We start from the raw sequence: 23,178 nt of genomic DNA, 5'->3' as shown, positions 1-23,178 counted from the left end.
CCACGAGCCAACGGTGACCTATATACGTGCACAATTATACGCACAAGCAGATGACCGCTTCCCCACCTCGGAGCGAGGGGCTGAGCCTACCACGGCCATATGTCAGGACATAAAGTAGCCAGTGTGGAGTTTTTCCTGAGAAACTCCCTAGATCCAGGGATGTCGGTGGAAGGCAAGGGCTCGGCAAGAGTTCAGCACGTTTGGAGTGATGTGTTTAGCTAAGCTCCTGTCTGTCTTTGGAGTAAGTGATGCAGCTGGTTTGGGGGAAGGAATGAAAAATCCAGCTGGACTCCCCTCTCTGCACCCATTAATGCCTGCTGAGCAAGTGGCTTCCTACTATTTCTGGCAACCTGCCTTGAAGGCAACAGGGCTGGTACCCCTCCGGTGCTCTCTCCTCCCGTCCATGCTGATTTACTATTTCCCGTATTTCATTTCTCTCATGACCCACGGCAGCCGTGTTTAGTGATTGTTTCACGTATCCATCACGCCGCAGGTGTCACAGCGTGACGGTTGGTGCCTTTGTTTGATTTTCAAAATACTCTCCTCAAGTCACCAAACCCCAGGGCAAACCAATTTTAACCTACCTTTAAAGCTGAGAGTGCAGGATGATTTTCCATAGGAAGAGGCGGTATTTCTAGTGATTTCTTACTCTTCCCCTCTGCATCCTCACCCTAAGATTTGGATTCAACATTACAGGCATTGAGTTCTCACGGAATGCTTTCTTTCGGAGTGATAGCAATATGGAAATGAAAAATAAGGATTGATCTCAAGACCTAAACAGAGCTGAGTAACTTAGAAAGAAACTTTTATTGGAACTTTTTCTTTCGGGACAGGCTCTGTTTGTGTTAACTCAAGACAGTTGGTGGCAACTCAGGGGCATATCTTGCTTTATCACAAAGAGATCCTTTTGCTGAACCACACTTGGACAGTACCAGGTGTTTGAGCCTTAATTTCACCTGTGCTTCATATATGGGAAGGGGAAAGCTCACTGTAGTAGGAACAAGGATGAGAACCAATTTATTGTGTGAGGAAGAGCTCATCCTACCTGGCTCCTCAGCTGTGGTGTGACACATAGCCCTTGCATAAGTGCATTAAGCTCCATGCTGGAAGCAGCACGGGATTTCAGCTCCTCTACACCTCCTTCTGCCCACCGTCATGCTTGGGAACATATTGCTTGCATCGAACTTGAGCGAGACAAAGTGCTCTTCCCTCACCCTTTCTCTGGGCTGCCGTTGGCTGTGCGGCAATGCTTCCGTCCCACTTAACCGCTCTGGCTAACGAGGGAAATCAATCACACTACCCTGGGGCTGGCCATCCATCTCCACCAGCCCTGCCACCTCCTCAGCAGCGCCGGAGGGGACGCAGGAATCTTGGCCACCCCTATAGCACAGAGGACAGCCTGAGCATAGGTTCCTTTTGAGTGTCTTGCAGGAGAAGGGCAGAGGTTATAGGGAATCGCAGTGACGCAATTAAAAACTAATATTTCAACAGCGCTGGATGCTTTGCAGTTGCTCTCTTGGTATTAATAATCTTTCTTTAGCTAGGAAGTGTTTGTGCTAGATTTGCTGGTTTCTAGCTGAAAGAAACCTCATTACAAGACCATCTTGAGTCCTCTGCAGCGGGCACTTCTCTCTTAGCAGAAATTATTGGCTCAGAAAAGCTTCAGCAACCCAGAAGTGCAAAATCACAAATGAAGTGAATTGTGTTGGAGCATACTGGCTGTTTCCTTTATTTTTAACAGCCGATCTCTGCAAATCCCCTGTGGAGATGGTTGAAAAGAACATATTTCCCCTTCTCTTTTCCTGCTAGCTTTGCAATTCTGACAAATGGTTGATGTGTTGGTTGTGTTTCTAATGCTGCTGGAAATGGTTCTGGCTTTTGTGTCCTTGAGCCAGCACCAAATGTGATTTCTCCAAAGAAGTGAGGAGTGGCTGGACACAACTGTTCCTCTGGCCCTATTGCATCCCACTATGATTTGCTCTCCGACAAATAACACCTGACTATTTTACATCTTACAATAGTTTTCCTTATTTATTGAAAGACTAGGGATTCTTTCAGGATGTTTCCATTTTTCTCTGCTCTTTCTGGTTGTTGTGCTACAGCAAATTGGTCTCCAGCTGCACCTTTTCTCCTCTGTTTTAGTGGGAGAGAGCCTGTCTTACTTGCTAGGTGATCAAAAATCATCCCACGAAATGGTACCCAGTCCTGCAAGGAGTCATAGAGGGATACAGTATTAAAATAATGCCTTACTCAGCAGAGATGTGATGGCGTGTGGGGGCAATACTACGTTCTTCTGCACTGCCTCGTAGAGTGCTGGCACCTCCTTAGCGTCAATGGACACAGAAACAGAAGGATGGGCACTGGAACAGCTGCTCAGGGAGGGGGTCGAGTCGCCTTCCCTGGAGGTGTTTAAGGAACGGGTGGATGAAGTGCTTGGGGACATGGTTTAAGGGAGTGTTAGCAATGGTTGGACTCAATGATCCAGTGGGTCCTTTCCAACCTGGTGGTTCTATGATTCTATGATGTACCCCTTCGCCTCTGCTTTTGGTGACACAAAGGACAGCGTGCACTGGTTGCTGTCAACAGGAGACTATGATGGAGTGCAAAGAGTTTGTTGTTTTGCAACAAAGCTTCTGTTGAGCTGGAGAGCTGGTCTAGGTCATCAGTGAGAAGGGAAAAAAAGCATGCTTACACAAGGCAGAAACCAGTGTTTACTAGGCTAACAAACATTTTTTGGATATGTTGAAAAGCAGAGTTACTTTTTGACAGGGTCTTTATTTAAATGTCAGCCTATTATCAGATGCAAAGAAGCCGAGTGTCTGTGTCCCTGCTTTTCTAAGATGTCGTGTCCAGGAACTAACCACATCCCAGAAACAGGATGGCAATTGCCTCGCAGCTGGATTTGCGCTGTACCCTGGGCAAGTGCTCAGGCAGTTGGCTGAATTTATTAATCTGTCCTTTTTTTCGCTCATATTGAAAGAAGACCATGTTAAATACTTGCATCTAGTTAGGAAATGAGAAATACTAGTGGCATGGAAGATCTAACATCGTTAACGTTGTTAATCAAATGTTTAAACAAAATAGGGTAAAGACTAGTTTCATTAAAGCTCTGTGGATTTGCACATTGTACCCTATGAACGTATATCGATGTAATGTTAGCTTTTCCAGCCTTTGAAGGCTTTTCCAACCTTTCAAAGCTTTTCCATCTTTTGAAAGCTTTTCTGGTATTCCAGCTCTTACTGAAATGAACATTAAATAATCCAAATCGTTTGCTGTCTGTCTCTCATATGATTCTTGAATCCAAGTTCCCTTACCTTGATCACCTAAATGTATCTCGCTCTTGTAGTTGCCACATTTTGCCACTTTTGCAGAATCTTTAGTCATTACAAAGTCCGTGGATTTGACTTCTTCCCCAAATGCTAAGTGAAACAGCAATATTTACATCCCATGCCATCTGCTGTCAAGTTCTCTCCTTTCATGAGAAAAGCTGGAATGAAACCTCTTATTGTCCTCCAGTCTGCTGGACATAGTTTTCTCCTTTTGCAATTTGAGCTGCTGTCTAACACCAAATAGGATAATATTTAATCTGACGGACATCGTATGGTTTCACAAAGCGGCGTAGCGTAATTGGAAAAAGAAGAACGGTTCATAATTATGGCGAGACAACTCAGCCAAAATGTAAACTGAATACATTACAAAGCACTACAGGACCTGCTTGTGTTCCAGAGCACTATTTATGATCTTTAACTGATTCAAAATAGCTGATGGGATAAAAGACGAGCCTGTCTCTGTTAGTTTGCAATTAGGCACTCAGCTCACAAGCGTCTGTTTTCTAAGGGAGATCACCGTTGGTGATTGTATGGCTCGTGTTTTCCTCAAAGGGATGCTGGAGCTGGACCCCAGAACCAGAGCTGGGAAAGGGCTGCTAACATGATAAAAGAAATGAAGCTCATGTGTTCAGGGGGAAGGCGAGGAAAGTCTGACTTAATTAAATTAGCAAAATGTAAGCTGAGGAAGATAGCTGCCTATAAATACATTGGTGGAAGACAGGGAGGGGAGAGCATCAGTGAAGGAGAACTATTTATGCCTGAGGACAGTGTTGGCACAAGAACAAATGTACGTAAACTAGCCCAGAATAAATTCTGCCCAGAAATGGAAAGATTGTTTCTGACAATTAGAGAGCAATCAGACCCTGGATCAGCCTCCCTGTGGGAATAAAGGGGATAAAACCCTTTCTGCTTTTAGTGGGAGCTTGCAGGAGAGCCAGATCTGATGAACCAGGGATGCCCTGTAACCTAAAGCTCCTTCTGCTTTCCCTTTTTTCCTATGATTTCTGCCTCAGCCTCATGTTTATGCCAATTCTCACTGCATCCCGCCCTTCTCCCCGTCCCCTGATATGTATCTCCGTTGCTGGCTTCATTTCCTTCTGATGCAGGTGGCTTTCTTCTAACGGTAATAACTTTCCTTCGTGGTCAGGAGCCTGCAGTATTCTTGGTGCTTTTAAATTTTTTATCTCTGTGCCCAGTCCCTCTTTGTCCACTTGTCTTTCTTGCATGGAGGAGGTCAGACAGGGGACAGATGATGTCCTCTAGCTGAGGTGGCTCTGCCAAACCCTACACAGGTAACAGTCTCCCTGGAGGGCATCTGCTGTTTCCTGCTTGGTTTAAATAGGCACAAAATGTTCATCAGAGCCTATTTCCAGCCTTTCACAATATGGCTCTGAAAATAACCTGTCCCACTGATGGAGAAGGGCTTTTTGGAAATCCAAAATACTCCCATTTTCACGCCTGGGAGCCGCGGATGCTGAGCAGCCTCAGGAAGTTGATGGCAGTGGTTTGCATCAGAGCTCTGGCTGATACCCCATTTGCACAGCTCTTTGAGATTAGGACTGGAAATGAGAGATTTTTTTTATTACCCTAACTGACTTTTTGTGTGCCTTTCTTCGTGTTTCCCTCAAATTGTTGTGAAGGGCATGCAGACAGTGAGGTTGCTGAGCTTGCTTTGTCTACAAGGATGTTTCCAGGATGGTGTCAGTGATGCTCTTGGCTCACAAGATTGGATGCTTCTGTTTCTTTTAGGTGCAGCAATGAATCTTATAAATTTAGGTTGCCTTCTTACTAAAAATATGGGCAGTGGATGGATGTGAGTTGGTGTGAGGAAGAGAAGCGATTTCTTTTCTTGCAGCTTGTACCCATTACACTAGACTAGAGCCCTTCTTCATTTATTGCCATAATAACTGGGAAATGCACTCTGAAACATCGCAAAAGGCTGGTGGCCTTGTGAGGAAAGTGTAAGACTAAATTCCTCGTGAAACCAAATCATGATGTAAAATCCCAAATGTCCCTAATAAAAAATAAATTAAAAATCTTGTGGAGTATTATGCAAGATTTCTGGATTATCTGAAGAAATCTTTTCAGCAAGGTAGTTGAAATACAGGGTTTTCAGGGGAATTAAATGCCTGCCTGTGTGTATTTTGGGCACCTAATTCCTCTAAGGCCTTTAAAAACACCTGCCTTCATTCATATTCTCCAAGTGTCAGTGCTTAACTAGCCTTAGCCGCACGTGTGCTACGTCAGATAGTCAAACAATTCCTCTTGATGAGGGAGCAAAGCTTCACACTAACGCTTCTATTCTGCATGCACACAGCTCTTGCAAAGGACTAGCAAGTGCATCTGTTTGAACTTTACACTGTCTTCATTTCATTTCATTTCAATTATATATTTAGTTACCATTAGCAGTCTTATCACATGTAGAATTTGGGGAAGGGAGATGTGGAAGTTATCAGGCAGCCAAAATAGAACCCCTTCACTGTGATTCTTCATTTCCTAACCCACTGCCTTGCATCTCAAAAGCATGCTTCTCTAACCCTGTTAATGCCCATCTTTTGTAAAACTCTATTCCTTTTCCCTGATGTTTTTGCAGGTTTTAGAGTCATTCTTATAAATCCTTTTTTTTTTCATAAAACAGAATAGATAAGATATCAGTTCAGAATGCATTAAAAAAATAATCCCAAACAATGCAAGCAACCGAGCTAATTTAGTAAAGCAACAATTTGCACACATCAAGGCTTTTCATTCCCTTAATGCTTAGACGTATAATTGGGCTGCAGGTGAAGTTGAATGAAACTTTTATGGAAGGACGAAGACATGGACTTTCTCAGCAGAGTGGGAAGCTTTGCCTGGCTTCCCTCCACACTGAGGGGCAACTGGGTGCCCACACTCCCTGGATGGGTCACCAAGGGAGGGCGGAGGGGCCACCTGAGCTGCCTTCCCACAGATGAGCAGAGACAGCCCTGGAAAAGTCTTGGTTTAATTTGCAAATTTAATTTGCAGGACTTCTGCTTGCTCCTTCAAATTCCTTGTTCCCCCAACCCCCATTTTTTTGGCATGGACCCATAGGGTATGGCTCCAAGGCAGCTTTATACTTGTCAGAATTTTACATATTCTGATCTCAACCGGGTCAAACCTTGTGTGCCAAGTATGAGGCAGTTGGGCTGTGAGTTGAGCTCGCTGCCAAATCAAGCTCCTTAGCTTGTACTCATCTGTAGGATGACTTCAGAGTGCTGTGTATCCTGTTGTTTTTTTCTTTTTTTTTTTTTCTCAATTCCTGTCTTGGGTCATTCGTGTCCTAAAGTATCAAAAAGAATATTGAAATCCTTTTGCCTTCTCTTAAAATTGTTTAGAGTTACCTTGGCTCTGCTCAGCAAGGGTGCCTCAACATTAAGAGTTTACCACCCAAGCCCCGCTGTGCAGTGCATGGGAGCGTTTTTACTTGCAGCCCCCTGAGTGCAGGCAAAAAGTAAATCAATAATTCTTTGGTAACTGAAACCCAAAGGCAACTCTGTACACAACTCCAGCTGCTCTCCCACACGAGGCTGGTCTGATTCTCATCTTCTCCTGCTGCTGTTACCCTAAGGTATTTCCTCCAAGATGCTGTCCTAAGGACTATTTTGGGGGGAATATGTTAGATAAAGTGAAAAAAACCAGGCAGAATTCCTTGCTGGAGCTCTCAGCTGAGCTGCCTGCCTTCATGACTCTCCAGTGCATCTATCTGGTAGTATAAAGGAAAATGTCACTAATTTTTAGCCTAATCCCTACTGAAGTTTGAGTTCCTTCTCTTAATGACCAGAAGCAGCCAAGGAGATGCTGAGACAACTCATGTGTCGATCAGGGCTGTGGGAAGCGGTCACCCTGGCTGGTTGATGAGATTTGCTTGCAGGTACTGCGACGCAGTGGCCAGTTCACCCTGGGACCAGACTTGTGAGGCTTTTTGCTGTTGTCTTCATCCTGTTTCAGGGGCAATGCTCTGTCCCTCTCTTCAGTAATAATGACCAACTCTTGGCTGTGGCGTTGAGATGAACCAGTCTTTCAGTGCCAACCTTACATCTCCTCCAGGCTATGTGGGGACGGAGTGGTGGGCAGGGAGCCCAGGGCTGGCATTGGCTACGGCTCCAGAGGCGAATGGGGAAAAAGGAGAGGAAGGAGGAAGAGGGCTTTAGCCCACTCTTGGTATGTTCACATGTTTATCAGTGACCCCTTCAAGCCTGGGCTGGCATCTATTTCTGCTGGTGCGGTCCTTGCAAAGGGGCCACGCTTGTGCCTTCTGCAGTCATCCCTGTGACCTGCTGCTGTGGCGTGCTTCCAGGAAAGTCATCAGGTACTAAAAATAGCCAGAGAATAGCTGATGGTGTGTCTTCTCTCCACGTGTTAGTGGAATTAGCTAGGAGGGTGACTCCAGCCGGGACCACTGCTGCCTGCGGTCAGCTCCTCTTCTGTCCTGCTGGGCAAGGACAGGAGTCTGCTGGTCTCCTGAACAGGACTTGGAGGTCACAGCACCTTGGCATTGCTCCATGGCTTCACTGCCACACTTGCTAGGCTGTCAGAGGTAGTTTTCCTCTCATGCTATAAAATCAGGCCTTGACAGGCAAGGCAGCTCTTCCAGCCCTGGTTGTGTTTATTGCCTTTTGCAGGCATGGTGTCAAATCTTTGGCACAACTTTGCTTGATTCTTTGGATGAGCAATGGCTGTGGATGCAATTTCACATCAGAGGGGACCGATGGCTTCCAGCTTTGTTGCTCTCTTTGTCCTCAAGTGGGAGTGAGGAACTGGTGCCCAGAGCATCTGTTGTCTAAAGCACTTCTTACCTGTGAACCAATGATGGGTGCCAACACCCTTAACTTACTCCTACAGGACAAGAATTTCTGCAGTGCCCCACAGGAGAGGGAAAAGCAAGAGCTTGTTGTGTGTGCTGCAGTGGTCTTCTGTCCTTTGTATGACCAGACAACTGGGCTTGCAAATCATTCTGCTGCTTTTGCCCCTCTCCATGTCTTTATTTGTTGGTTGTTGTCATTCAGGGCATTGTTCTCTTCACTGGCCTTTCCTGCTAGATGATGCAAAACCAAGTGACGCAGGGCTCCAAGGAGGGTCAGCGAGCTGCTGTGGACCTCGCTGATTCATCTGGGCCACTTCGGTGATGAGGTGTGGAGGTTACAGCTGCAGACTTGCTCTTCTGCAGTAGTCGTCATAACCACCTAATAAAAAGCCTTGGATGCTCAGGGTGCCCTGTGGCAGGTGGAAGAGGTGTTTTGGACACCTTCCTGTGTGGCATAGTTGTTTTATTCTGGCCTCTGTCTGAAGGGACCTGTGCTCCGTGACTTTGTGTACTGGATTGGAAATCACAAGATGCTCTAACTTAACAAAGTGCGTTGAGTTCTTTACTCGAGGACAGCAGTGTCCGTAACCTTACTTGTAACAGCTCTCTGAAATGACTGCTCTTTATCATGAGCGCCAAACTTATTCAACCCTGAAAACTAATGATGAAGGGAGATGTCTCCATCCCTGTTCCTGCAAAAAGGGGCTATTCCTGTGAGTTGTTGGCGTGGGGGGCTGCACGCTCAGGATTATTTTGGCAGCTGAACCCTTGTCATCTTCTTGGGTGCATGAAGTCCTTTGGCTGGAAATGCTGAGCACCGTGACAATGCAAACCGGGTTCAAGGGCTGGTCAAATTCTGTAGCTGAGGACTGAGGTCTGATGGTGCTCAAGCTCTGCCTTTGTGCTCTGGACTTATCTCTGCATTTAATTCAACTGTTGTATTTATGGTTCTTGCCCTCTAATTATAGGCGATATGTTTCTCAGCTTTCCTTTCTTGGGAACTTCTCTGCATGTGTGATTAGGGCGGCACCTCCTCTGTACCTGCCTTTGTTGGGAAGTGGGATGTGACTCCCCTTGCCTTTGCCCTCCTCTCGCGGCTGCAGCTTTCCTGGCTGCACTCCTGATGAAGTGTGGAGTTCACAGAGGGGACAGCGAACAGGATTCAAGGGGAGATGGGAGTCTACTGTCATCTCTAACTGCAGTTGCCTCTTTTCTAATTTATAAGTGCAAGCAAACAGGTGCTAAAAGCCTTTTTCCCCCTCCATCATTCTCCTTGTGTTGAACAGTCAGACTCTCTCCTGAGAGATCTCCTTGGAATGAAAGCTACTTCTGCGTTTCTTGGCATTTCTGCAAGGACTTCATTTAGCTCTTTATCTTCCTATCTCCCTTTCTTTGTTATAACTGGGGTTTGGAAAGAGGACCAGGTAGAGTTGTCCTAGAGCTTTCTGCAGGTGATGTGGGGATTACTCACTTTGTACATTGCTTTTTATCAGCAGGGTGCTATCTGGCATCCCTGTTCAGAGTTGTGTTTTGGACTTGTGAAGGATTATGTTTTAGCAAAGTTAGTACCTGTGAATTTGTGCTTCAGTGGGCCTTGGTTTGCTCGTTTGATCCGGTTGCGTGGGTGGATCCTATGGATATCGATTGGCCCTCAGAAGGGTGCTGCTTTGGAAACAGGTTTGCCTGTGTCTTCCTTTGTGCACCAGAATAACCCAGAAGGCCTCATGAATTCATTCAGGCACTGGTTCTGTCTGCTAAGGGTGCATTTTTAACTGGATGGCTTCTAGATTCTCTCTCTTGAGAGGTCTACTTTGTGGTAGGAAAAATCCCATCACTAATGCTGTCACTGGAGAAAAATGTATTAGTTGTTGTTGTTATTATTATTATTATTATTATTATTATTAAAGATGCAATCTCACCTCATGCATAAAATTAGTTTAATGAAATAATAGGAATGGGAGGGAATATTTTCTCTCCAGTGCTTATTTGTGGAGAGAGTAAACAATTTCTTTGCTCCCTCTCAGGCCTTGGATGAATGATATGTCATTGAAACTGCATTTTTAGCAGAGGTGTGTCCATGAGGACAGCAGGGAACCAAAAATTAGGTTTCAAATATTATTTTTTTTTAAAAAAAAGAAAAGAAAAAAAGATACAGGAATTTGTGAGCTTCTAAACATCGTTCTCAAACAGCCAGTAAGGGCTGCTCAAATGAAAGGGAAACATTTCCAGAGTGGTGGGGGAAAGAAACACCATGTCAATAGGGCTGGAGGCCCAGACCTTGATGTGTCCGGTTTTGCCTGAGCTAAGGTTGCGCTGTCCTTCCCTTGAGGCTATCACTGCTGCTTTTAGCTGCAACAGTGACTACAGGCGATAGGCAATGCGCTGGTAACACTGGTGAAGTGCACTTGTGCTTGTCTGCCCCTCTAAAAACTTCTCTCACTTAACTCTCTGTGAATTGGAAAGGAGAGATGAGGATAAAAGTGATAATGTCATCTCAGGGCATCCGAACGGCAGTGATGGCAGTGCGCTGCACAGGCTCTCAGCCCCGCCAGCACTCCCACGCAGCTTTGTCCTTTGGCTTATTTCCCCTCAGGACTTTGGGCTGTATTTGAGGTCGGGTTATTTTAGCTGAAAAATGAACTTTAATTAATATCTTCATATCCCGTGGAAGCAGTAACTTTGTAGCAGCTGTTCCTTTTTCAGCTGCTAGAGGGTCTTCCCCCTGTGTTTGGAGAGACATCTGGATTAAAAAGCTGAGCTGAGTGCTGGCAATTTGGCTTATTACAGCTTCTGGCCCTGGCATTTAGGTGGGACTGAGACAAGCCCTTCACTTTACTCAAGAAGATGAGAAAAAAGGGATGACTTTTCTTAAGAGAGAGGGCAGGAGAAAGAAAGCAAGCTGTGCTGTGAGCAGCAGGAGTAGCGAGGGGGGAAGGATATAAATACACACCCCCAATATTCTCTGTGCCCCTGCCTTTCGTGTACCACACTCCTATCACACTCCATGGTCTGTCTGACATGTCCAGTGCCTCTTTTAGATATCCTTTGCACAGTATCACGGCTTTGCTGATATTCTTGTCCAGGTCTGCCACTAGTCTGGGTGTCTTTGCTGATGTAGACACAGATTTTCATGAAAGCCGATAGGAACTTTGTGTCCCAGGGAACCCTCTTGGCTTCTGAAGTTTTGGTGGCATGGATCAACTGGAATTAAGAGCTCTTTGAGTAAGAAAGACCAAAGAATGGGCTCGATATACATGTGGGAAGGAAGCAATTCAGGCAAATTCATTTTTATTTCCATCAATAGAGGTGATTCAAGCCTGGGGTTCTGTTGCGTGTCTCCTGATTGCTTCCTTCCCTTGCAATTTTTATGGGGTGTTTACACTTTCCCTCCCTCTTCTTCCCTTCCTTTTTCGGCAGTAGGAGATAGACACTTTTAAAAACACAAGGTGAGGGTTTTTTTCAGCTCGTCAAATCCTCTCTGGTGGTTATAGGGCTCTTAGAAACCCTAAAAGACTTTGAGGCTGACTGTGTGCAGTCTGATTTTGTTCGGATGCCAACCCCCAGCACTCCCTCCTCCAATGACCTTACTTCTTTGTGATGGCTTTCCAACATCTCCTTGCCCTCGGGCTCCTGCAGCTCCCTCAGCACTGCTTGCTGCTACTCACACAAATTCCTTTCCTTCCTCCAAGTTGTCTTTGGTCCTTGTCCCTCTCCTACCTTTCCTGTCCAACAACTGTTCTTCAACTCACATCTTTGCCTTACTGCTCTTCAAACATCTCCTTTCCATTCCCCACACCTCCTTTTCTTAGCAGCTCAGGTACCTTCACGCTGCTGTTTGACCCAACCTGGCAGTTCCTCACTTTCCAGCCCTTTTCCAGAGGAAGCAATCAGCATCTTCTTGTAACACTAAATCTCATGCACTGCAGAAATGTGCTCTAATGAATGTTGTACTTTTGGATACCGTTGGCCTTGCTGACCAGCATCTACCATTTCTATTATGTTGCAGTGGCAGGGTACAAAGTCTCCCTGAATCCCAGAGCCAAGTGAAAACACCATCACGAATGAGCCTCCTGTGCTCTAAGTGTGAAAGTAGCTCCGCTGCTACACAAAAAGGGCTTTAATTCGCTTTTCTTCCTTTTCCTGTTTGCCATCGCTTGCTCTTGCTGTGGAGAGTTGCTTGGCTCGGAGTGCACGTTTGTGGCTGCTGGCATGCACCGTATTGCCAAGATGATGGAAGCATTGATCCGACTTTATGTGCGATCCTGTTCAACACAGCAATGGGCTCTCAGCATTAAAGTCATCTCTAGAACTCCTCTAAGCCAGGATCACAGGCCAGATTGATTTGGAGGAAAACCTTACAGATTTTTCCAGAGCTCCTGCTCTCTAGGGTGGGGAGATTCCCAGAACATACAGGGACTTGCTAGTGATGTAGGATCTTGAGTAGAGCAGGCTTTGCTGTGAGATTTTATCTATTTTCATAGCTTGCACAGGTGGATTTTTCTGCCATTAAAAGCTGTAATTGCCGAAGAAGCCAGAATGCATCTTGCTGACTTGTAATAATCAGCTTCTAGCTCTGAGCCACTGCAAAGTAATAGGACTTGCTGCAAATATGGCAGAGGTCAAGATTTATTTGTAGGTAAGAGAGTTCCTTCAGAGGTGAGGAGGTGTTGTTGGTGTCCCCCTCAGGGGGGAAATTCAGAGCAACCTAGCCCCTTAGTACACATCAGAGAATCCACCTGCATCAGTCCCTGATTTGTTGGAGACTGTTTTTCTTGCTCCTGCAAAGGTAGTGAACATTACTTTATAATAACTTTCAATGTTAGCTGCCTGGTGCTGTTTTACTCGGCAGTAAGACAGGCTTTTTGTTCATCCCTTCTTTAAACTGGCTTTGAGCAGGAGAATGGTTTTCCCAAAGGTTACCTGAAAAGTTTCTGTCAAAATAGTGACAACCACGGCACTCGGGCTTGGTGCATTGGTTCTACAACGTACACAAACAGACACAGCTTAAATCCTGTGCCATTTGTAAAACTTACACTTTTTAATTGGGAAATCGACTTTCAATCCAAGCTTCTTTAAAAATCTAATTTATTTCCTTTAAAAAAAAAAAGAATGATAGGGAGAGTCTTTCTCCCTGTCATGCTTCACTGTGGGAAAGAAAAGGAGGAGGAAATCTTGGCTGCATCTCAGCAGGGTGTCCTGTTGATAATCTGGATAATACAATCTTATTTTGGCCTTGAGTTTGTTCCTTTGGACGATTGCATTTCTTCAAGGACCAAGGGCTGCACTGGTGATTCAGAGCTGGAGGAGAATATCTTTTTTAGTGGTAAGCTTTCAATTTCTTTTATTCCCCCCAGCCACCAAAGGCCATAGAGGAGGCTTTTATCATGTTACCGGGGCTGCTTAATAGAAGATAAGTCATGGGTATGCAAACCACAGCCCAGGTCTCATTTCTTCACAATGGGGGGACCCTGCTTGTTGGGTTAAAAGGCAGAGAGAGAGAGAGAAAGAGAGAGTGTGTGTGTGTGTGAGTGTGTGTGTATGTGTTAAAAGGCAGTGTGTGTGCCTCTGTGTGTGTGTGAGACAGAGAGAAACAAAGCTGAAAGAACAGTGTATTCTCCGAGAGGCATTTTAGAGAGAGTGTACACGTGTGCATGCCAGTAGAGAAGGCAGTTAGATCAAATTGGAAAGGTGGTATGTGTATGTGTAAAATCCAGGGTATGCCACACCTAATGTTTTGTCTGAGCCGATTCATCAGTAGCCACATGCTGGATATGAAATCTCCATGTGTAGCCATTTTCCACACTTAAATTTTGGTTAAGGAGCTGCTTGCATTTAGCTGAGGATGTTGGGTCTGCTTTGCCCATCAAATACTTACAGGCTGAAATCCTAAGTCTCCTTTCTATTTAAATCTTTATGATGTAGGTTTTATAACAGTCACTGCAAGACCTGGTTGACGAGTCTCCACTCAAGAGGTGAAGCATCCTGACTCTTTTTTTCTTGCTTTGGATAGCCGCCACTGGTTTTGCTCTGGGGAAGAGAAGGAGGTGAGTTGCCCTGCCTAAGGATGCAAATGTGCACATCCCGCATCTCTCTCTTTGCAGAGGGGTTTCTTCCCCTCCCTGGTCCTGGAGAGGTGTTTCTCCTGTGAGCCTCGTGCTGAAGGATGCTGAAGCAGAGGGATGCCAGCTGGCCTTCTTCCAGCCAACTCTCTACCTCCCTTCGCTGCCTGTCACGCACCCGCAGCCACCTCGGAGCCGGGTTTGTTTATAGAAACACTGTCAAGCAAAAAGTCTTTCCACCAGCTCAGAGGAGAGGGACGTTTCCAGCTACTCAGTCACCCTCAAACTGTGAAGACACGACATATCAGCTGCATAAAATTAATTTATTTAGTTAAAGGAGGTGTTAATTAAGAGATCTCATTTATTGTGTCTCTGCAGACGGCTCTCGAGGGCCTTTTGAATTGTCAGCTCTGGTGACAGCAAAAGCTAATGGTGTCATGAGTTAATAGCGGTATGATTCATGCTGAGGCATGAAGTGGGAGATGGTAGAGGGGACTGAGAAAAGAGTGAAGGACTTGTGGCTGTGGAGGCTCTGGCACACCTTATCGGAGCCAGGGTGAGGTGCTTTACCCTTCCTCAGCCTCTTCCCCAGTAAATCCTGGCAGGGGGAAAAGGCTCCGGCTAAAACCGGCTGCAGGAAGGCCCAGGGTTTGCAGGGAGCTGCTGGTGGAGCAGCTTAGCCAGCCCGCGGGATGCCAGGGCATGTGCAGCCAAAAATGTATTTGCGTGGATTGACTTAAAATAACCGACTGTGTGATCTGAACTGGAAAAGAATCTTTGATTTATTTTAAATAATCAACTCTTTTTGCACAGAGAGGTTAATTCTCCTTGGTTAATCAGGACATGTCAGTCTGATAACTAACTTCAGGCCTAGTGCAAAACTTACGGGTTTAAATTTAAAGTCTCTTAGAAAATAACAAATACCCTTTATCTGAAAGCATTACATGCTCCAGTACAGCTGTTTATAGGCATCTCCTTCAGTAAAAGCTGCGCCAACTCTTTTTTTTCCACATTTTTTTTCTTCTCATGATCTGTATCAAGTTGCTTTTGGAGAGAAATTGAAATTCTCTTGATGCAGAAAATAGGTCAAAAGGGGAAAAAAAAAAATAGCCCAGGAGAAATGCTAGATTCCCTGAGAAGGTGGTGGTACCTTCTCCTCCTCAGAGATGCTTTGTGTTTTGTTAAACAAAAGCCGTATTGCTTGTGCTTAGTAAATCAGCCCGATCTCTTCTGGGCTTTCCTTCTTCTGTGTCCTCAGCGCTTACAAACTAAGCTCTGTTGCGAGGCCAAGCTTCCAATTTCTGTATCAAAACAAGTGTGAGAGGTGGAGGTCGACAGGATGCCACAGCCATTTTCCAGCTGCTTTCTCAGCCGCGAAGGAACCACCTCCTGCACTGCAGTGAGACGATAGAACAAGTCAGTATTCAGGGAGAATATGGGGCACCTATAGAAAAACATATGGCTGCCAGAAGATTATTTTAACCGGTGCTTGTTGCCCGTACTGAACTAGCAATTTTCTCCAGGTTGCTGATTTGACTTTCTTTAACCCTCTACTTGCAAACCTGGATTATTTCTTCCTTTTATAATTGACTTCCAGTGATTTAAACCAGGGTAAGCATCGGCCTCATATAGGCTATCATTACTTTGATTTTGTATAATATATTTTTTAAAAATTCTGTTTCAACAAATGCTGTATGGCAGCAGCTCAGATGAGCCCCTGATTGTGCTCTGTGTGCTCCTGCTAAGGAGGATTGCGGTTTCAGGGTAGTTCTCTGCTGTTGTGAGCTCAGAGTTGTTTTTTGTTGCCCTTGACCCCTCAGGAGTGATTTGAAAGAGAGGAAAGTAATTTTTCCAAGCAGGCTGTGTGATGACTTAAGTCCAAAAGCACCACCGGGAGCCACCCTGATACCTGCCTCCCCAGGGCCATGCTACATTTTCCTGTCTCGATCTTGGAGGGGAAAGATTTCTTAGCTTGCCCATCGTTCCTACCTTGGCTGAGGAACCTGTTCCTCTCTGAGTTAGCTCTTCCCTCATGATACTTCAGCAGAGACTGGCAGAAAGGGAAAACATAGTGCGAGATGGAGGTTTTTGTTTCCAATTTAATGCCAAAATACTGGCAGAGCTTTCCTGTGATGGGAGCTGTAGGTTGAGGAGTTTTGGCCTTTGGGAGCTGCACGTTGAAAAGATTTCTGCCTTGGGACCAGCTCCTTTAAGCTGCTCAGAGTTTGATAGAGGCTTTTCCCATAAAAAACACCCTCTGCACCCTCAGCAAGTTTGCGGATGACACTAAGCTGGGTGGAAGTGTGGATCTGCTGGAGGGCAAGGAGGCTCTGCAAAGGGATCTGAACAGGCTGGACCGCTGGGCTGAGGCCAATGGCATGAGGTTCAACAAGGCCAAATGCCGGGTCCTGCACTTGGGGCACAACAACCCTATGCAGCTACAGACTGGGGGAAGAGTGGCTGGAGAGCTGCACGGAAGAGAAGGACCTGGGGGTGCTGGTTGACAGCCGACTGAACATGAGCCAGCAGTGTGCCCAGGTGGCCAAGAAGGCCGATGGCATCTTGGCTTGGATCAGAAACGGTGTCCAGGGAGGTCATTCTGCCCCTGGACTCGGCACTGGAGAGACCGCACCTCGAATACTGTGTTCAGTTCTGGACTCCTCACCACAAGAAGGATGTTGAGGCTCTGGAGTGTGTCCAGAGAAGAGCAACGAAGCTGGTGAGGGGCTGGAGAACAAGTCTTACGAGGAGCGGCTGAGAGAGCTGGGGGTGTTTAGCCTGGAGAAGAGGAGGCTGAGGGGAGACCTTATTGCTCTCTACAACTGCTTGAAAGCAAGTTGTGGAGAGGAGGGAGCTGGGCTCTTCTCCCAAGTGACAGGGGACAGGACAAGAGGGAATGGCCTGAAGTTCCGCCAGGGGAGGTTCAGGCTGGATATCAGAAAAAAAATCTTCATGGAAAGAGTCATCGGGCACTGGCAGAGGCTGCCCAGGGAGGGGGTCGAGTCGCCTTCCCCGGAGGTGTTTAAGGAACGGGTGGATGAAGTGCTGAGGGACATGGTTTAAGAGAGTTTTAGGAATGGTTGGACTCGATGATCCAGTGGGTCCTTTCCAACCTGGTGATTCTGTGATTCTGTGATTCTATGATAACCGCATGGTGTGGATTCTCTGCTGCCTACTCCTGTGGTTGTATCTCCAGGGCTGCCTTGCCCTGCTTGGCTCAAAACTAGACTGCTGCCATACAGCACGACTCGTGTTTGTGTGAGGGAAGTAGCAAAGTAGTGACTTTACTAGTGCAAACGATGGGAGACTGGCAGGCTGCGAGGCAGACAGGGAGCACACATACAGCTCGCGACCTGCCTGGGAAGGATTGCTGCTCTGCACGGAGCAGACGCTCTTGAGCCCTGAGGAAGGGGTGCTACAGGAGAGGGCACAAGCAGAAGACAAGATCATTGGGGATTCATTTAAACCCCAGTGTCGGATCCTATAAATCTGAGGGCTTTTGCATATTTCCATATTTATATATGAAAATGCCACAAAGTGGCTTAAAGGCAGTTGAAATAAAAACAGGGCTGTCAGAGCTTGAAAAGCACCGGCAAATCTCTAACAGACCATTTAATGCAAACGTATGGGCTTGAAAAAACTCCAGGCGGACAGAGGATTTTTGCATGCAAATTCCTGGCCTGCTCCACAGTGGTCTGGGTGTGCTGTGAGCACAGCGGTGCCTCGGGTCACTGCGGCTTTGCTGGGTGGGAGCGTGCGGAGTGAAGGGGCCTTTCGACCCAGTTTAGATCTCACAAGGAGAGCGCTGGAATGGACTTTGTGCTGCTGATATTTCCCTCGGGCGCTTTCTTACTGCCGGAATGGTTTGGGAATGGGTGGGATGCTGATCCTCATGGGTCCCTGCTAGCAGTGTCCCAAAGTTATGAGCTGGAGAGATTTGCAGGACTGAGCATCGGTGTGAGGAATGCTCGTGGGAGCACTGGGATGGTGAGGTGAAAGCTTTTTATGTCCTACAGAGGCTGTGTTTGGGTGCAGCTGTTCCCTTTCCCAGTGGAGACTGTCTCCTCCCTCTCCTGTGAGTGTGCCCTTTTGCTTTCTGATCTTTGTTAATCGGTCAAAAAAAGAATTCTCCAAACCACTGGTCTGAATCACCCTCACTGACCTTCTGACGGTGAGTGAGTCTCTTCCCATGGATTAATTTGAAGAAGCATTGCAGAGATTTATGCTTCACACCTGGCTCGAGACCTGAGCACGTAGTCTGGCCCTCCAAGTTTGCAAACATACGCCTTAAGTCACCCCACAAATCTGGGGTGATTTTTGGATGTTTTTAGATGTTGCCCTTCTTGGATGCGTACCTGGTCAGTGCTTCTTGCTGCAGGAGCTCAACACTTTCTGCTCTCCCTCAGTCAGTCCCAAATCTCAGTGCAACATCCTGTAGTTCTCAGGTCTGCCCTCTGGTTATTATGTGCACTAAATGCCTCTAAAGAGAAAGTCCTGATTTCATGATGCAAGGACAAGACTGAGCCTCCCCCTTCTCTGAGTCTTCTGTCATTCAGGGCTTTTTTTCCCCCTTCTTCATCACCAAGACAGGTAGCTAGAGGCCACCACAGCATCTTTTCTTCTAAAGTCTCCAAATCAAAAGGAAATAATTAGCAGAGGACAAAAAAGCTTGAATGAAAACAAGCTGTCAACACGAAGAAGGTGCTAATGTGTCTGTCATCTCTCTTCCCTCCTGGCCGGTCCCAGAGGTGGAAAGCTGGGCGCTCCATCTCCGATGGAGGAGAGGATGACCCTGCTCAGCATCACTCACCCATCAGCCACAGCTGTCTCTGAACATCAGCTCTCATCTCATGAAAACATGTCTTGCTCTCAGGCTGGTTCCTTCTCCTGTCCCCTGCCCTGTGGTTGGGAAGGATTTGCTCCACAGACAGCTTGGATGTTGTTGGCTGTGACTGCCCCGGCGCAAGTGCTTTCAGCTCAGGTTTTATCCACTAACATGGATGCCTACAATCGATTTGTATCCTAAAAGTGCCTATTTCTCTTCATTACAGAGAGACGGGCATGCAGAATGAGTAGCTCAGATGTAGGTGTCTGCAGTTATTAAGTTAAGCAAGACGAATCCTGGTGTCAGCATCTCCCTTGGCTTTGCTTAGGGGTTTACTCCTTCTCCTGCAGGATTCTCTGTGGTGACTTTGGTGCAGGGTGACATTCTTGAGAGTCTTGAAACTTGCTGGATATTTTCTGCCTGAGATAGGCAGAAAATAGGGGGGTGGGGGGCAGATGGTGTGGCCGTATTTCTGTAGCAGTCCCACACTGTAGCTTCTTTGCAACAGGATGCATTTTTTAACATTGATTAAAAAAGCATGTAGGGTATTGGCATTTCGGGATGTTGCGTGTCCTGAGTCTCTGAGATGAGTAACGAACAAAACCTTGACTGGGTGACTTTTTTCAGTGATAAAACACACCTCAATTATTTCATTCCCTGCTTAATTTTGGGCTGAGGAGCAAGCTCTTACTATTTGCAGCTATTTTTTTTTTGCAGTGTCCTTCCTTTGCTTTAATGAGCAAACAACATCACACGTAATTACACCTCTAAGGAATCTTCAACTAGAAGTTTCGATGTGATATATCTTTAATATTGCTGTCAGCTGAGGTGCTTTGGGGTGATTCTGCTTCATCAGGCTGGAAGATGAAACTCTATGGAAGTCTCTCTTTCCTTCCCCCAGTCTCTCATCTCTGCTATGATGCTGCTGCTATAATGGTACACACGGGGACACTTAACCCCATAAGAGGATGTCATCCCAGTTCCCTCGTTGCCCATGTCCTTTGTGGTTCCGGCCTCTGGCCACCAACAAAGGTGGGATGTGGTTGAAAAAATCCAGAGATGCAAACATCTGGAAAGCTTTGCTCAAAGTTTGCATTGAGAATCAATCTCCCCAAAGCGGTAACCTCGCTGGTGGGGCTGTCGCTCTCCACGCCCAAAGAGGAAAGTTTGCCTGGCTGAGGCAAGCACAAGCGTGGGTGTAGTTTCCAGCAGCTGGGGTGGAGGCACTGTGACCCCGGCCTTCAGCAAGACTTTTGTCTACTTATTTCAAAGAAAAAAGAGGAAACTTTGCCGATAACTGTGTAAAACATCACGTAAGGGCATGCAGCGTGCAGTGGTGCTGTGTTTTCCAGAGATGCAACTCCTCCATTGGTCTGTTCTTAGGCTCCATCCCTCAGGTTTTACGGCAGCATCTTTCATCTCCTTGTGGGGATTGCTCACAAGTCCTGCTGTCTTTCTTCTAGCAGGCCCTTCTGATGTCCTCCAGCACCCACCACTTTTTCTTCTACCTGGCATTAGAGGGCAGTCAAAGGAAACCTTCCCTCTCCTCCTACTCCTCAGGCTCTGCAGGCTGCCAGCCACTGCCTGCACCCACCCTGGGAGCAGAGGGCTGACCCCAAAGTGGGGCTCAGCCACAGACTTTGCCTTGCCTTCACTCTTACCACCTTGTTTTGAGTTTCTGGCAGTGCCTTCTCCGCTCAAAGTCACTCACGGTTTTGTCTCTGACATTTGGGAAGCATCATCTGCAGCGCTGATAAATGCTGTGCACCGTTTCTCTATCTCCTCGCCCTCCGTCTCCTCCTAATTGACATCTTTGAATCTTGTCTCCATTTGACAAATCAGGCTACTTATTATAAGTGATGACATGTATAAATATTGCAGGCATTCGTTTTACGTCTGGATACCCTGATAATAAAAGCTATCAGAATCTCTTCCCCCTGCTTGCATAGCAATTACTACCGAAGGGTTTTCTCCTCCATCACCAGAGCGGGATGTGGAGAGTGAATTGTGTCTGCGACAGCAAGATTTCCCTCTTGCATTGAAGGAACATGGTTTTGAGCAGTAAAACGATTTTTTTCTTTTAGGCTAATGCAGCAGCAGCACGTTGAAACTGTGCAAGCTGTGGGCACGTAGCTGGCTGATGTCTCAAGAGCGATTTTGCTTGCAAAATTCTGGGTTTGGTGTGCCTTGGTGTCTGGGGCGGCCGCAGCAGGTGACAGTGGGTGTCGTTGCTTGTCGAGGGTATGGTTTTGACTCGTGGGTGCTGTGCCCGTGCCTTACTCGAGCCCGCTCACTGCTGCAGGAGCCCAGAGCCAGCACCCAATCGCGTTCTGCTCCTGCATCCTCGCCAGCGCACTGGCGGCTCTCCTGGGCTGAGGCTGTCAAGTTGCAGGGTATTATTTTTAGCCTGGTTTGGTTTTTTTTTTCCCCAGGAAAAGAAGCTTATGTGATTGTACTGTCTGTCAGTGCTTTTTCTCCCACCAGCCTCCTCTTAACAAGTTTTGAACCCCTTGTCAAATTTACCAGGAGGGATAGAGAGCTCCAAGATGTGACGTTCCCGCATGTTTCCCTGCAAATTAGCAGCCAGGGCCACTTTCCTGAAGGAGGGAATGAGACTGGATTGCTGCACCCAGGGGCAGAGGGAGATACTGGGGAAGGTGTGAGATGAGAAGCTGGGAATGGCCTCTCCGCTGAAGGCTTAATGTCTCAAATACAGATATTAAGCGCTCATGCCTTAATTAAAGTTAATTTCTGGGAGAGGCATTTTATTACAAAAGGTTTTTCCAGCTCAGGCGTGTCCATGCCATCTGCTTGGAGCTGGCGGTGGCAAAACCCTCGACCCTGCCAGCAGCAGGGACTGGCTGCGAAGAACGGCCGTTCTCAGGAGAAGGACAAATGCCATGGAAAAGCCTCTTTGCTTTCTCCCAGCCTCTAAGTCCATGTTACTATTAAAAGTAATTTATTAATTTTTTTAAGAGCCAAGTGCTGCTGCTGGCAGGGGAAAGTAGAGAGCACAATCTCCTATGACTTTCCTTGGCGTGGGATCTCTGATGGCTAGTAGCGAGGTTGAGCAGGGTGTTCTTCATGGGACTCTTGCTGTCTTCTTTGTGCAGCTGTTTATTTTCTTTAAGCTTTCAGGAATGTAATAGTTTGTAATTTCTACCCTGTATCCAAACTGGATGAAAGTTGTTAAATGGTAGCTTGACTGAGACGGACCTTTCTTAGGAAGCTGGTCTTAATGAGAGGCAGCTCCTATTAATGCTCGCTTACTCTTTTGGTTGAAGTGTTTGCTGGGAATGGAATTTTTATGGGAAATCTTAAATGAAACAATGATGCTAATAAGCTGTAATCAAAACCAGGGAGGAAAAGGATCTGCTTCTTTCCCATCCCACAACCCTTCCTGAGATTATGAAAGAAGTTCTTTTTCCTACATCAAGATAAAACCAAGATACTTTTTAAAATATTGGGGTTTTTTTAGCCAGAAGACAAGAGTGAAACTCCCAGGATTGGTTTATGGCTGGGGCCTCACTGGGAATGCTGGAGACAGAGAAGTGTACAAATCCCTTTGAAGGGCTTGAATCTAAGCCATCTGCATCCCTGGCCAGTACCCAATATACAAGGTTATTCATGTTCTGTGAAGTTCTTTTTCTCTTATTTTCTTCTTTCTTCATTCCTTTTTCTTTTTTTTTTAACTGCTGACAACTCCACGATGATGCTGAAAAATCTCTGGCCTGGGTAAATAAATTTGTCATTTGAAATGGCCTTTTATCCCCCATCTGTTGGCAAGTTGACGTTCTCTGACTGAAAACTGTTTTGTCTCAGATTTTGACCACCCTTACTCACAGTGAGTGGGTTTTGCCCATAAACCCACTGGGTAAATATGAGTAATTCTCCTCCTAGAGGCCTTTCCCGCTGTCTTCTCCCTCAAACAGCCACCTGAATTTTGAGCCTTATTGTCACATATTTTGATGTATGAGCTTGGCTCCTGATTTACTCAGATCCAAACGTACTCAGAATGAGACCAGGATTCCTAGTGAAATGTTCACCTGCTTAAAGAAGGCTTTAAAAATAACCTCTTTATTACGAAGTAAAGGAAGAAAGAAAAGCCCTTTTTGCCACTTAATGCAGTGATGGATTTTTTGT

At 46.2% G+C, this 23,178-nt stretch overlaps 1 long non-coding RNA gene across 14 annotated transcripts in view; it reads left to right on the top strand.

Annotated features, from left to right (window-relative positions):
* The window catches only part of LOC128852648 (uncharacterized), a 126,392-nt gene that overhangs the window by 55,426 nt on the left and 47,788 nt on the right, over positions 1 to 23,178 (top strand). For 13 of the 14 annotated variants that reach the window (XR_008450602.1, XR_008450609.1, XR_008450610.1 and 10 more), the window contains one exon: positions 14,074 to 14,195. The exons of the other annotated variant lie outside the window; for it this stretch is intronic. This is a non-coding gene — a long non-coding RNA (uncharacterized LOC128852648). The remainder of the gene's footprint in view (positions 1 to 14,073; positions 14,196 to 23,178) is intronic. 14 annotated transcript variants of the gene reach the window in all.

Source organism: Cuculus canorus, chromosome 7, assembly GCF_017976375.1.
Source record: "Cuculus canorus isolate bCucCan1 chromosome 7, bCucCan1.pri, whole genome shotgun sequence".
Lineage (NCBI taxonomy): Eukaryota > Metazoa > Chordata > Aves > Cuculiformes > Cuculidae > Cuculus > Cuculus canorus.
Note: the sequence above shows the minus strand (reverse complement) of the source record. Positions and strands in the feature narration are given on the sequence as shown.